At 40.0% G+C, this 12,679-nt stretch overlaps 1 pseudogene; it reads left to right on the top strand.

Annotated features, from left to right (window-relative positions):
* The first annotated feature begins 254 nt into the window (after window positions 1-254).
* On the top strand, window positions 255-1,498 carry LOC138985926 (glycine cleavage system H protein, mitochondrial pseudogene; annotated as a pseudogene).
* The last annotated feature ends 11,181 nt before the right edge of the window (window positions 1,499-12,679 follow it).

Raw genomic sequence — 12,679 nt, 5'->3', positions numbered from 1 at the left:
GAGAAGGAATAAAGCAGGTCATTTAAATGATGTGTGTGTTGCTTTGCAATATTACGTTGCAAAGGAAACACTGGAAGCAATCTCTAAGAGTGTATCCAAGGAACTTGATTCAGACTGAAGGTTGGAAACGCTTTTGGGGGGAAGTGATATGTGGGGATAAAATCTGAGGAAAGAGTAGGACGTAATCTAATGAAGAAGCAGAAGCGGAACCCAGACAGAGGTTACAAAGATCTGGATCTGATCCAGAAGGAAAAATGGCATGTTTGAGACTTGAAAAGGAGACCTGTGTGTGGAGGTACAGAGAACAAAGGGAAAGGTGCGCTACGGCCAGGTTGAAGACACACGTGTGTGCTCTATCATAGTCTTAGGCCGGAGTTAGTGTTTAGTATTTATCATAAATGAAATGAGCATCTGCTTAAGGGTCTTAAGCCTAAGGATGATGGCATTATAGCTACATTTGGGTAAAAACCATTAAAGTTGAAATGTGGAAAATAGGTTTGATTAGTAAGACTGGTCCTTTTTCGATTTGTGGCTGCCTGTGCAGCGTGTGGGATCTTAGTTCTCCAACCGGTTATTGAACCTGCACTCCTTGCATTAGAAGCGTGGAGCCTTAACCACTCGACCACCAGGGAAGTCTGAGAGTGGCTCTTGAAAAGACCAAGTAGAGATAATATGTTTTCCCAAAGATATGTATTAAGATCTATAGAAGCTGATGATTATTTGAAAATATGGCATATGGCAAAGAGATAGAATAAGAGAGCTTATTTAACTTATATGCAGAGTACATCATGCGAAATGCTGGGCTGGATGAAGCACAAGCCTAAAATCAAGATCGCCGGGAGAAATATCAATCAACTCATATATGCAGATGGCACCACCTTTATGGCAGAAAGCAATGAGGAACTGAAGAGCTTCTTGATGAAGTGAAAGAGGAGAGTGAAAAAGCTGGCTTGAAATTCAACATTCAAAAAACTAAGATCGCGTGCGAACGTGGCGCTGCGCGCGGTGCGGAGCGTGCGGGCCGTGGTCGGCAGCCTGCGCACCATCTCCGCACCCAGCCGCGGCCCTGGGGACTGCGAGCGGGTGCAGTCTGGGAGCTGCGCACCGCCCTGCTCTGCTGTTGGTGCGGAAATTCACAGAAAAACACGAATGGGTAACAACAGAAAATGGTGTCGGAACAGTGGGAATCAGCAGTTTTGCACAGGAAGCTTTGGGAGATGTTGTTTACTGTAGTCTGCCTGAAGTTGGGACAAAGTTGAACAAACAAGAGGAGTTTGGTGCTTTGGAAAGTGTGAAAGCTGCTAGTGAAATCTGTTCTCCTCTATCAGGAGAAGTAACTGAAATTAATAAAGCTCTAGCAGAAAATCCAGGACTTGTCAACAAGTCTTGTTATGAAGATGGTTGGCTGATCAAGATGACATTCAGTAACCCTTCAGAACTAGATGAACTAATGAGTGAGGAAGCATATGAGAAATACATAAAATCTATTGAGGAGTGAAAATGGAACCCCTAAATAAATTACTTTGAAACAACTTAATCTAGCATAGTTGTCTTAAATTAGTGGTGGATTAAATTAGTGGTTTAAATATCTATCCACCACTAACTTAAGACAACTATGCTAGATTAAGTTGTTTCAAAGTAGTTTATTTAGGGGTTCCACTTAAATTAGTGGTGGGTAGATATTTGAAGGGAGAAGGCAATGGCACCCCACTCCAGTACTTTTGCCTGGAGAATCCCATGGACGGAGGAGCCTGGTAGGCTGCAGCCCATGGGGTCGCTAGAGTCGGACACGACTGAGCGACTTCACTTTCACTTTTCACTTTTCATGCATTGGAGAAGGAAATGGCAACCCACTCCAGTGTTCTTGCCTGGAGAATCCCAGGGATGGGAAGCCTGGTGGGCTGCCGTCTATGGGGTGGCACAGAGTCAGAAAGGACTAAAGTGATGCAGCAGCAGATATTTAAAAAGCAACTTTTAGCAAAAGAAACTACTTGTAACAATGTTTCCTGAAGAAAATACCCCTTAACTTTCTAATGACTTCAGATAAACACTGTGCATCTTTTTCCACAGCATCCTGTGATTTTTAGACTCGGCTCCAGTTATAATATTCAGAATTCCTGAAATTATCTCTGGTAAAACTAATTACAAAAATTATGTAATTCAAGGATAACATGGTTATTTTAAACCTTATATGACATTGTAACTTGCTTACAGTTATCCCTGGATTTGGTCAAAATTATCTTCCCACTAGAAATAACTGCCAGTGGAGAAAAGTTTGTTAGTTGTATAGTGTCCAATGGAGAATATTACTATCTTAATTTTGCAATATACTGTGTTTGCTGGTGCTTTTTTATACAGTGAAGCAATAGCCTTGCAGGAGAATAAACAATTTAACAATAAAATATTCAACTCTTAATCATGAAAACAAACAAAAAACTAAGATCATGGCATCCGGACCCATCACTTCATGGCAAATAGATGGGGAAACAATGGAAACAGTGACGTTTATTTTCTTGGGCTCCAAAATCACTGCAGATGGTGACTGCAGCCATGAAATTAAAAGACACTTGTTCCTTGAAAGAAAAGCTATGAACAAACTAGACAGCATATTAAAAGGCAGAGACATTACTTTGCCAACAAACTTCCAACTAGTCAAAGCTATGGTTTTTCCAGTAGTCATGCATGGATGTGAGAGTTGGACTATAAAGAAAGCTGAGCACTGAAGAACTGATGCTTTGAACTGTGGTATTGGAAAAGACTCTTGAGCGTCCCTTGGACTGCAAGGAGATCAAACCAGTCAATCCTAAAGGAAATCAGTCCTGAATATTCATTAGAAGGACTGATGCTGAAGCTGAAACTCCAGTGCTTTGGCCACCTGATGCGAAGAACTGAATCGTTGGAAAAGACCCTGATGCTGTGAAAGATTGAAGGCAGGAGAAGGGAACGACAGAGGCTGAGATGGTTGGATGGCATTAGCAACTTGATGGACATGAGTTTGAGTAAACTCCAGGAGTTGGTGATAGACAGGGAGGTATGGTGTGCTGCGGTCCTTGGGGTTGCAAAGAGTGGGACATGACTGAGTGACTGAACTGAACTGAACTGAACTGAAAGAGATAGAGATATTAAAAATTGCTATAAGAAGTTTAAGGAACTGGTGACCCAGTCCATTTAAAGCTAGTTTAATGCAGGATTGAGTATTGAGGTAGAGAGAAAAGGAGAGAAAAAGTTAAATGACTGTAAGATTTCTGTCTGGAACAGTAAAATAAATGGTGACCCCATTCTCTGAGACAGACAGTGCTGGACAGGAAATAGACTTGAAAGGAAAGATATCTTTTGGGTATGTTGTCTTTGCGACATTTGAATGGAAATATTAAGTAAGTTATTGAATATATGTTTGTGGAAATAAAAAAGAAAGATTCCGACTGGTGATGCAAATTTGAATTATCAGATTGTAAGTGGTAATGAAAGTCGTGAACATGGTTAGAAGGGCCTGAAAAGATGCATAATGTGTGCATGAACACAAACAAAAACCCCTCATCACTCAGTGTGTTAGTTTGAGCTTACTAAAGAACAGAGAAAGACAACAGGTAGAAAAGCATTAGCTCTCATAGGGAAGCATCCATATTAAAACCCTGAAGGAATACGAACTTCCCCTGGTGGTCCACCGGTTAATACTTGACCCCTTACAGGGGACATAGGTTCGATCCCCAGTTGGTGAGGTTCTACATGCCATGCAGAGCAGCCAACAATAAACAAAATGCACTTGAAGAAACAAAAGCCAAAAACTAAACCAAAACCCTCTTTGAGCCTTTTTAGGCACATTTTAAGATACTTGAAAGATGTCTATATGACTATAGACCTGGTGACTCAGACCGTGAGAGTCTGAGGCAATGCGGGAGACGCGGGTGATCCCTGTGTCGGGAAGATCCCCTGGAGAAGGAAATGGTAGCCCACTCCAGTATTCTTGCCTGGAGAATCCCATGGACGGAGGAGCCTGGTGGGCTACAGTCCTTGGGGTCTCGAAGAGTTGGACATGACCAAGCAACTGGCACTCTCACTTTCATAGACCTAACATATGGTGACTCTTTGTAAGTGTTCCATGGGCATTTGTTAGAGTTACTTCTGTAGTATTCAAAATATTAACATAAGATTTATGTATATATTAAATTAACATGAGAAATAATATAGTTAGATCAGTTATTATTTACTGTATTTTGTTTATTGTATTTTACCTATACAATCAGTCAAAATGAACAGAGACTTTAAACTCTGCCCTGAATAATCCATTTCTTATCTATCTTCATAAGCTTCTAGCTGATTCATTTAATTTATGTTAGTTGGGATGTAAATATTTTTGACATTTATACTACTATTTTTGATTATTTCTATTATTTAATGTTTTATCCTTTAGTGATTTTTTTCACTGACATTTACTATATTAATGTTAACTTTGTGACCCCATTTGTTCTATTTATTTTTCCGGTCATTTTGGTTTTAACCTTTTATCTCCTTCTTAATTTCATGTGTTGATTAGATAATACAAGCTCATGGTATGAAATTCAAAAGGGAACAGAACAATACACGCTGAAAAGTAAACCTCCTCTGCCTCTGCCCCAACCATGCGTCACCCTTCCCAGGAGGCAGACACTCTAACAGCTTTTAGCAAATTCTTCCAGAAATTTCTAAACATATAAGAAAATGGATTATACATATAATTTTCACGGAAGTGTTAGTGAAACACTCACATTGTTCTTTACCTGGCCCATCACCTATCCTGATATTTCATCCACATGAAGTCTATGTTGTTAATAATTACATCTATGTCCCGTAGTTTTTTAACCAGGCCCCTGTTATGAATATGTATACTTTGTATCTAGCATATAATTAGACTTTGATTCTTGACTGTAGAAATCAAACAAGGCTTATAGTTGGAGTTCTGTTGTAGGCTTAAAGTAACAGAAATCTCTGGCTTTCAAGATATAAAATGTAGTATCTCACCTATTTGGAAACCTAGATATAATCAGTGGCTCCATTATGTCACCAAGCACCCATGATCTTTCCGTCTCCCGATAATTCTGTCTCAGCACTGACTTCATCTTAAATCTTGTTCTCCTAATAGTTTCAAGATGGCTTATAGCAGAGCCTGTAATTTCTATCATTCAATGGATCAGAGACAACTTAGATCTTGTGTACCTATAGGGACTAAGCCTGGAAGGAGTTCTATGCACCAATTATTCAGGATTATCTTCAAGAGTGGAAGGAATAATGTGAATATCAAAATGTTTGGGTTCTGCCAGAAAAGACATGATGAATGAATATTAGGAATGCAGCCAAAGTCCACTATATTTTTTTCAACTTGAAAGACTTTGGCTTTAAGGGGTTTCCTTAGTGGTCCAATGGCTAAGACTCTTCCCTCCCAATGCAGGGGTCCCAGGTTCAAACCCTGGCCAAGGAACTAGACCCCATATGTTGCAACTAAAAAAGAAAAAGACTTTGGCTTTAATTAGAAAAGTATTTACATTTACATTAATTCTGTTTTATTGTCAATACTGATGCATTTTGTTCCAATCTCACTTTTTGGTTTTGTGCTTATTCTTAGAATTCTATCATTTATTTTATGAGCTGTATTATAGTCAATATTTTATACATCTTATTACTCTTTCATTATTAGTTTTTCAATAAAAATTAATCTGTGCATTTCTAGTTATCAATAGCAATAATGAAACTAGCACTTCTTTATATAAATGTTATATAAAGAATCATTATATAAAAATTAGCATGCTTTTGCTTTCCTCCCATCAACTTTCCAATTTTTTCCCATAAATGTGTTACTTTATGGGAAAATAGTAATAAACTTTATTACTATTATTGGTAATTTGTATTTCATATGTTCTAGTTAAGGAATTATGTTTGCCTTCCATATTGCTGCAAAATTTAAATATACATATATATATATATATAACAAATATAAATATATATATATATATGTTCAATGCTATGTCTAACTAGTTGTGATTCTCCCCACTGGTCCTTTTATGTCATGAATTTCTTATTTACGAGTTTTGAAGTTTGACTGATGACTTGTTCAATAAGAGTATATCTGAAATTTTTGTTTTTCTAGAAGGATAACTGGCAAAGCAAGGCAACAGTATATCAATTTGGCTAGCTTTTTTTTCTCCCTGGTGTAAACTGAAGACAATGGGGTGTATTTGCCTGGGCTCTGGAATCATTCACCAAAGATGCAAAGAAGCCAGGACTGTGAGAAATACTTTGTGGCGATGAACAAAATAGTGAATCCCTCTTTTAGGAAGCCTCAGAAGGAACAGAGCTGATCTTGGCCTTTGGTGCCCTACAGCTGCTGATAGCCATGCTACAAAGTGCCATGTCCAGTTTTACAAAGTTTCCTGGTTTTTTTAATCCCAGTTCTTCAGCAGTCCCCGGAGAAGGCAATGGCACCCCACTCCAGTACTCTTGCCTGGAAAATCCCATGGGTGGAGGAGCCTGGTGGGCTGTAGTCCATGGGGTTGCTAAGAGTCAGACACGACTGAGAGACTTCACTTTCACTTTTCACTTTTCATGCATTGGAGAAGGAAATGGCAACCCACTCCAGTGTTCTTGCCTGGAGAATCCCAGGGACAGGGGAGCCTGGTGGGCTGCCGTTTATGGGGTCGCACAGAGTCGGACACAACTGACTTAGCAGCAGCAGTAGCAGCAGCAACAGTCCCAGTGATTCCATGAGTGGTCTATTATTATCCTAATTTTACGTTTTGCTTAAATCATTCAGAATTGGTTTCTGATGTTTAAAACCAAGCTGCTCCATGGACTGATGGGGATAAGCATCCAATATTTGGTTGTTTTTGTTTGCTTTAGCCTCCCAGTAAAGCAGAGTTTTCATGTGCTGTTCCTTAGCACAAGGAAATAAATCTCTAGCAAGCACTCTCCCCAGTGTTCTGAGAGCCAATCCTTGCTGCTGGCCGGAGCCTTGTTAAATCAAAAGGTTTAAGGGGGATTTTCTCGAGAGCTGCTCTACATGTTTCCTACTGACACTTATTTTTATTCAGAGAGGTTGGCGGAAGTCACCCTTTCTTGAACAACCTCAATTTCTTCTCATCTAGAGATATCTCAAAGACGCTGACTTGTCAGTTACCGGTTACCAATGCTAATGTCAGATATTTTTTCTCTCTATGCTTTCTACTCCATTGACTGTTTGATGGGCGACCCGTAAGAGGGCAGTATACCTTACTATATGATCAGATGTTACTGCTTAACGATGTAGGTGTGTTGCATAAAGTAGCCATTAAGATAATATATGTTTAAACTGTAGCAACACTGGGCTAAGAGAGCTTGTAAATTGCTTTAGATCTTGCTTGACTTTCTGACCACCGGCTCATCCTGCCTTTTGTACTTGATGAAAAATGCGTAAGAGTGATGCACATATTGAAATAGATCCTGGATTCTGGTTTTAATCCTTACATTTCACGGTAGAACACATTAAAATCCCTGGGAGTCTGAATGATCACCTCCTAGGGTTTGACAACTATAACCAATGAATATTTTATGATTCGCATAATGCTTTCTTCTTTGCCCAAAACTTTGCCTTCATTCTGACCTCAAGACATCAGTCAACCCAAAGATTTACCCTACTCCTGATACTCCAGTCTAAGAACTTTTTTAGCCTATCCAGTAAGCAGTGAAATTCATGTGCTCATTTGCCCTAACAATTTAGAATTGTCTGTGTGCAAATCTCCCTTGCTACAATGTCATATGACTACTTTTATTTATATCATAACAGGTCTCTTTTCCTACGGCTAAAGCTTTCCATATGCTAAACACACGTACACGATATTTGGGGGAGATAAAAAAGTCTCTCCATTACCTGAGATCATTTCCATTAATTCAGGATTTAAATTCCCATTTTAACATAAGCTCAGTGCCTCCTTTTTTAAACAAATGATTTTCTCAATTTGCTTAAGCCATTGACTTACTCATAAACAGACATGAGCTCTTGGAACTATCCTCCTTGATTCCTTACTGACCTTCTTTCTGTCATTAGTTAAAAATCTCATTACTAATAAACACAAAGCTTTCTATTTTTAACAGCAAAAAAATTAATAAATTCCAAGAGTTTTGCTTCTGTATCAGCCTAAGAACAAACAGAAGCAAAGGCAAGGATAAAAATTAAGGAGGAAATTCAAAAGTGAATATTTCTGCAGTCCTAGATGCAAGGGTTTTCTTAAATTTTGACAGATTGGTTTCATAGCTTGGTAATTCAGGTGGCATATGTATGAAAATGCCAAGAAATTTCCTCTCAAAGATTTTTTTTCCCCACAAATCCTGTCAATTAAAAAATTCTTATAAATGATTTAGTTCTACGTTTTCTAAAATAAAATGATATTCTTAGCCAATGTTTTTCTTATCTTTCTTACCCCATGGTGCACATTTCCCCTAAGCAATTTACATAATTCCTCAGAATGTGATTTAGGGAATTTGTTATTGCCTAGTCTCTTCTTTGAGGAGGGCATGGCAACCCTCTCCAGTATTCTTGCCTGGAGAATCACATGGACAGAGGAACCTTGCAAGCTACAGTCCGTAGGGTCACAAAGAGTCAGACACTACTGAAGCAATTTAGCATGCAATGCACACAGTCTCTCATTTATGAGAACAGATAATTTGTAAGATAATCTTAAAATATTAAAATCATTAAATAAATGACCTTGAATTAGCGGCTTCTATTAATTCTCCTGCCTGAGACTCCCTTTGAAACCGTATCTGTCCTAGGACAAGGTCATCACTATCTTCGGGTCCTCTGGTTGTCATTGATAGTTGGGACAATGCTCCATCTGCTGTCTGCAGACAGGAGCACATGGAAATCATGTATTTTCCCCAAGAGAGATTCTTGATGATGAAAATCAGTATAGAAAAGCTACCGTCATCAGCAAGTTGTGGCAACAGTGTCACACCAGCCCCTCCAGAGTCCCGAAGCCCCTATCTGACCCCATCTTTAGTTGGACCCCACCTGTCTAGGGCTCTAAGTGAAAATGCTAGTTGCTCAGTCGTGTCCGACTCTTTGCGACCCCATGGACTGTAGCCCCCAAGCTCCTCTGTTCATAGGATTCTCCAGACAAGAATACTGGAGTGGGTGGCCATTTCCTTCTCCAGGAGATCTTTCAAACCCAGGGATCAAACTGAGGTCTCTTGCACTGCAGGAAGATTCTTCACCATCTGAACCACCCGGGAAGTCCAGGGCTCTAATGAAGGAGCCTCCTTCCTCCTCTGCCTGAGTATCAATCATTCCAGGTCAGCAATGTTGAATTTTACCTGACCTCCTGGAAAATAGCAAAGATTCAGAAACCCCTCACCGTTTATCATGTTCCTGAGAAGGCTTATTGCCAAGAATCATCACCCCCTCATGATTTATTTAAGACTTGGGGCTATACCCTGTTTACCTACGACAAGGTCACACTCCAAAGTCCTATTCTTGACCTCATAAGTGATGAGAGGAACTGCTTATTCCCACTGATCAATAAAAACAAAATGCTTATAAACCAAATGCTGATTAAGGGCCTCTCCTTCTGGGGTGTCCCTGGTGGTGCAATGGCTAAGACTTCACGCTCCTGATGCAGGGGGCCCAGCTTCAATCCCTGGTCAGGGAACCAGATCTCGCCTGCTGCAACTAAGAGTTCGTATACCGCAACTGAGTCCTGACACAGACAGAAATATAAATAAATGTATTTTTTAAAAGTCTCTCCTCCCATGGCCCTGAAATTTGACTTACCTCAGCACACAGCCCCGCTTTGAAACCCCTCCCAGGAAATAAGCTGGCTTCAGGATGAAACCTGCTCTCGTCTACTATTCCAACACAGCACCCTTTCATTTCATTCTTTCTAGCCTTGTTTATGCCTTTCTCTAAATGAAAGCCTTTTTTGCCTAGTTCTTGAGATGCTTGTAGATATGATGTCATAGCTTTCTTTTCCCCTGATCCCTCTCTCCTTTTGCCCTCCCCCCCCCCACTCCCTCTTCCAATAATATTTCTGAATAAAGTGTCTCCTTACCAAGTCTGTTGGAAAAGGAAATGGCAACCCACTCCAGGATTCTTGCCTGGAGAATTCCATGGACAAAGGAGCCTGGTGGGCTACAGTCCAAAGAATCAGACACAACTGAGCGACTAACACACACACACACACACACACCAAGTCTGCATATTTTAAAAATCTGTCAACCTATACTGTAAAATTCCTCTTTCAGTTCAGTTCAGCTCAGTCTCTCAGTCGTGTCCAACTCTTTGCAACCTCATGGACTGTACAGTCCATGGAATTCTCCAGGCCAGAATCCTGGAGAGGGTAGCCTTTCCCTTCTCCTGGGGATCTTCCCAACCCGGGGATCAAACCCAGGTTTCCTGCATTGCAGGCATATTCTTTACCAGCCGAGCCACCAAGGAAGCCCCCCAAATTCCTCTTTGATATGAACTAAAATTGAATGGAACTTCCTCTGCCCTTCTGGTCTCCATACTTCAGCAGAGGTAGCCAAGATGGAGATGTCAGACCAGTTAGGGAAAAGGTGAGAACCCCAGCTTAGAAGCCAGGAGGTCGGTGTTGAGTCTGAACATTTCTAGTTTTCTCCTGTTCTACTTGTCATGGAAGCAGGCAATGAAGTGTGTGTATCAGCTGACCCAGACAGCCCTTAAATCCCTGTTAAAATCCTGGAAGTTGATCTCCAGCCAGTCACAGGACCCAGAATCGGCTCCATCGATTTTTTTAAATGGAGCAGACAGCAGCCACCAGGTGGCACCAAACATTACCTGCACAGGCAGAGACTGACGAGGGATGGGCCCTTCTTGGCTATTGTAGCTTTGTAGCTAAACTGGCTCACGTGTTCATTTCACTAACTTTTCAGTGATGCCCACCTGCCTTTTAATCCTTGAATTCCATTCATCACATTATGGTTCTAATAAATTATTTTTATTAAGTATATTTTTAATGGGAAATTCAAATCAACATTGGGGAATCTATTCTCAAGAAGTTGATATTAGTTGGGGATCAAGTTATAAACTCCAGAAAAGACATGTGAAAAAAAAAAGAACAAGGTAAAATCACATATGTAGGGCCGTCTGATTGAAATTCAGCTAAGACAGTGTTTGAAATGTTGATAGGTAGAAGCTGGAGAAGAAGAAGAAAAATAGAAGAAACAGGGTATTTAAAGTGGGGTGCAATGCTTTTTTCTCTAGAAGTAGAGCCCAGTACTCCTTTGGGAGTCCGTTTCTTTTTGGAAAATCATTTGGGTACTTTTAGTAATGCAAATGTGATGCAAAGTGGTTGCAGAGACCAACGCTTGAGAAATCCGGGCTCAAAGAAGCTAAATTTCTGTAAAGAATAACAATCTAAAGGGTCACCTTTGTTGCAGCTAAAGTTATATTTTCAGATGAGCTGTTTCATAGAAACATTTTTTAAACTTTTTAACAGACCTTCTTTCAGAATTATATTTTATATTTTACTCGTGACCCAATACACAGATACATGCCTGTTTAAGAAAACAGTTTCACTTATCAAACACAAGGGCTTCATCATTTCTATTCTTTTAAATGCCTACAGTGATCCATTATATGAACTTCAAGAATTCCCCTGGGTTGTGAAGGGCATCAGAATACACCACCCTAAAATCTCCTGCTTGCCAAAGGATTCTCTTGGCAAAGAATTACTTGCATAAAGATTATGTGAGCTGAAAGCTATTAAGGCAAACACAGGACGAGTTCTCAGTCTTAAGCTTTCCGCCTAAAATCAGGGCATAAGTTTCCCTTTTGTAAAAGAAACTTGGAAATTTCCATTTGCAAACATGTCCTCCTGTCCCCTTTGTCACCAGAAACAATTCATCAACTGAGAGTGCATAGCCACCCTCACTAAACAGCACATTTACTTTCTATTTCCTAGTCCCTTGATTGGTCTTCCCTGGTGGCACAGACACTAAATCTGCTTACAATGCAGGAGATCCAGGTTTGACCCCTGGTTGGGAAGATTCCCTGGAGGAGGGAATGGCAACCTACCCTAGTATTCTTGCCTGGAGAATTCCATAGACAGAGAAGCCTGGAGGGCTACAGTCCATGGAGTTGCAAAGAATCAGACAGACTGAATGACTACACTTTCACTTTCAGTCCTTTGCTCAGAGTTTACCCAATCCCTCCTTCCCTGGATCTAGTCTCTTGTCCACATTTTATCACTTTGTTAAAATTATTTATATAAGTGCATATATATATGTATATATGTAACTGCTTCTTTAGGGTTTTCACTTCTTTTCGGTGACAACTCCTGTAACAATAGGAAATAAATCACTTCTCCCAGTAATATGTCTTTTGTCAGTTTAATTCACAGGCCATATGACAAAACCTAACAGGGTGGAGGAAAGATTTTTTATCTCCCTCAGGGAGATAAAATCTATAATCCAATCTATAATCCAAGACAAACAAACAATTCTGCCTTAGGGAAAATGTTTAATTTCCAAGTATAGATTTAGAGTACAACTTACTTCTCATCCTAGTGGATATGTGCATGATCTTGCTCAAGCAGGGTTTTTTTTTTTTTTTTTTTTTTTTGAGGCTTAGAAATGATTGTGAGACTGCAGCAAGGACAGGCAGGCAAAGTCTTTGCCTCACGCTGCTTGACACAGCACAAAGTCCCCATAAAGTGGA

Source organism: Bos mutus, chromosome 27 (genome assembly GCF_027580195.1).
Source record: "Bos mutus isolate GX-2022 chromosome 27, NWIPB_WYAK_1.1, whole genome shotgun sequence".
Classification (NCBI taxonomy): Eukaryota; Metazoa; Chordata; class Mammalia; order Artiodactyla; family Bovidae; genus Bos; species Bos mutus.
Note: the sequence above shows the minus strand (reverse complement) of the source record. Positions and strands in the feature narration are given on the sequence as shown.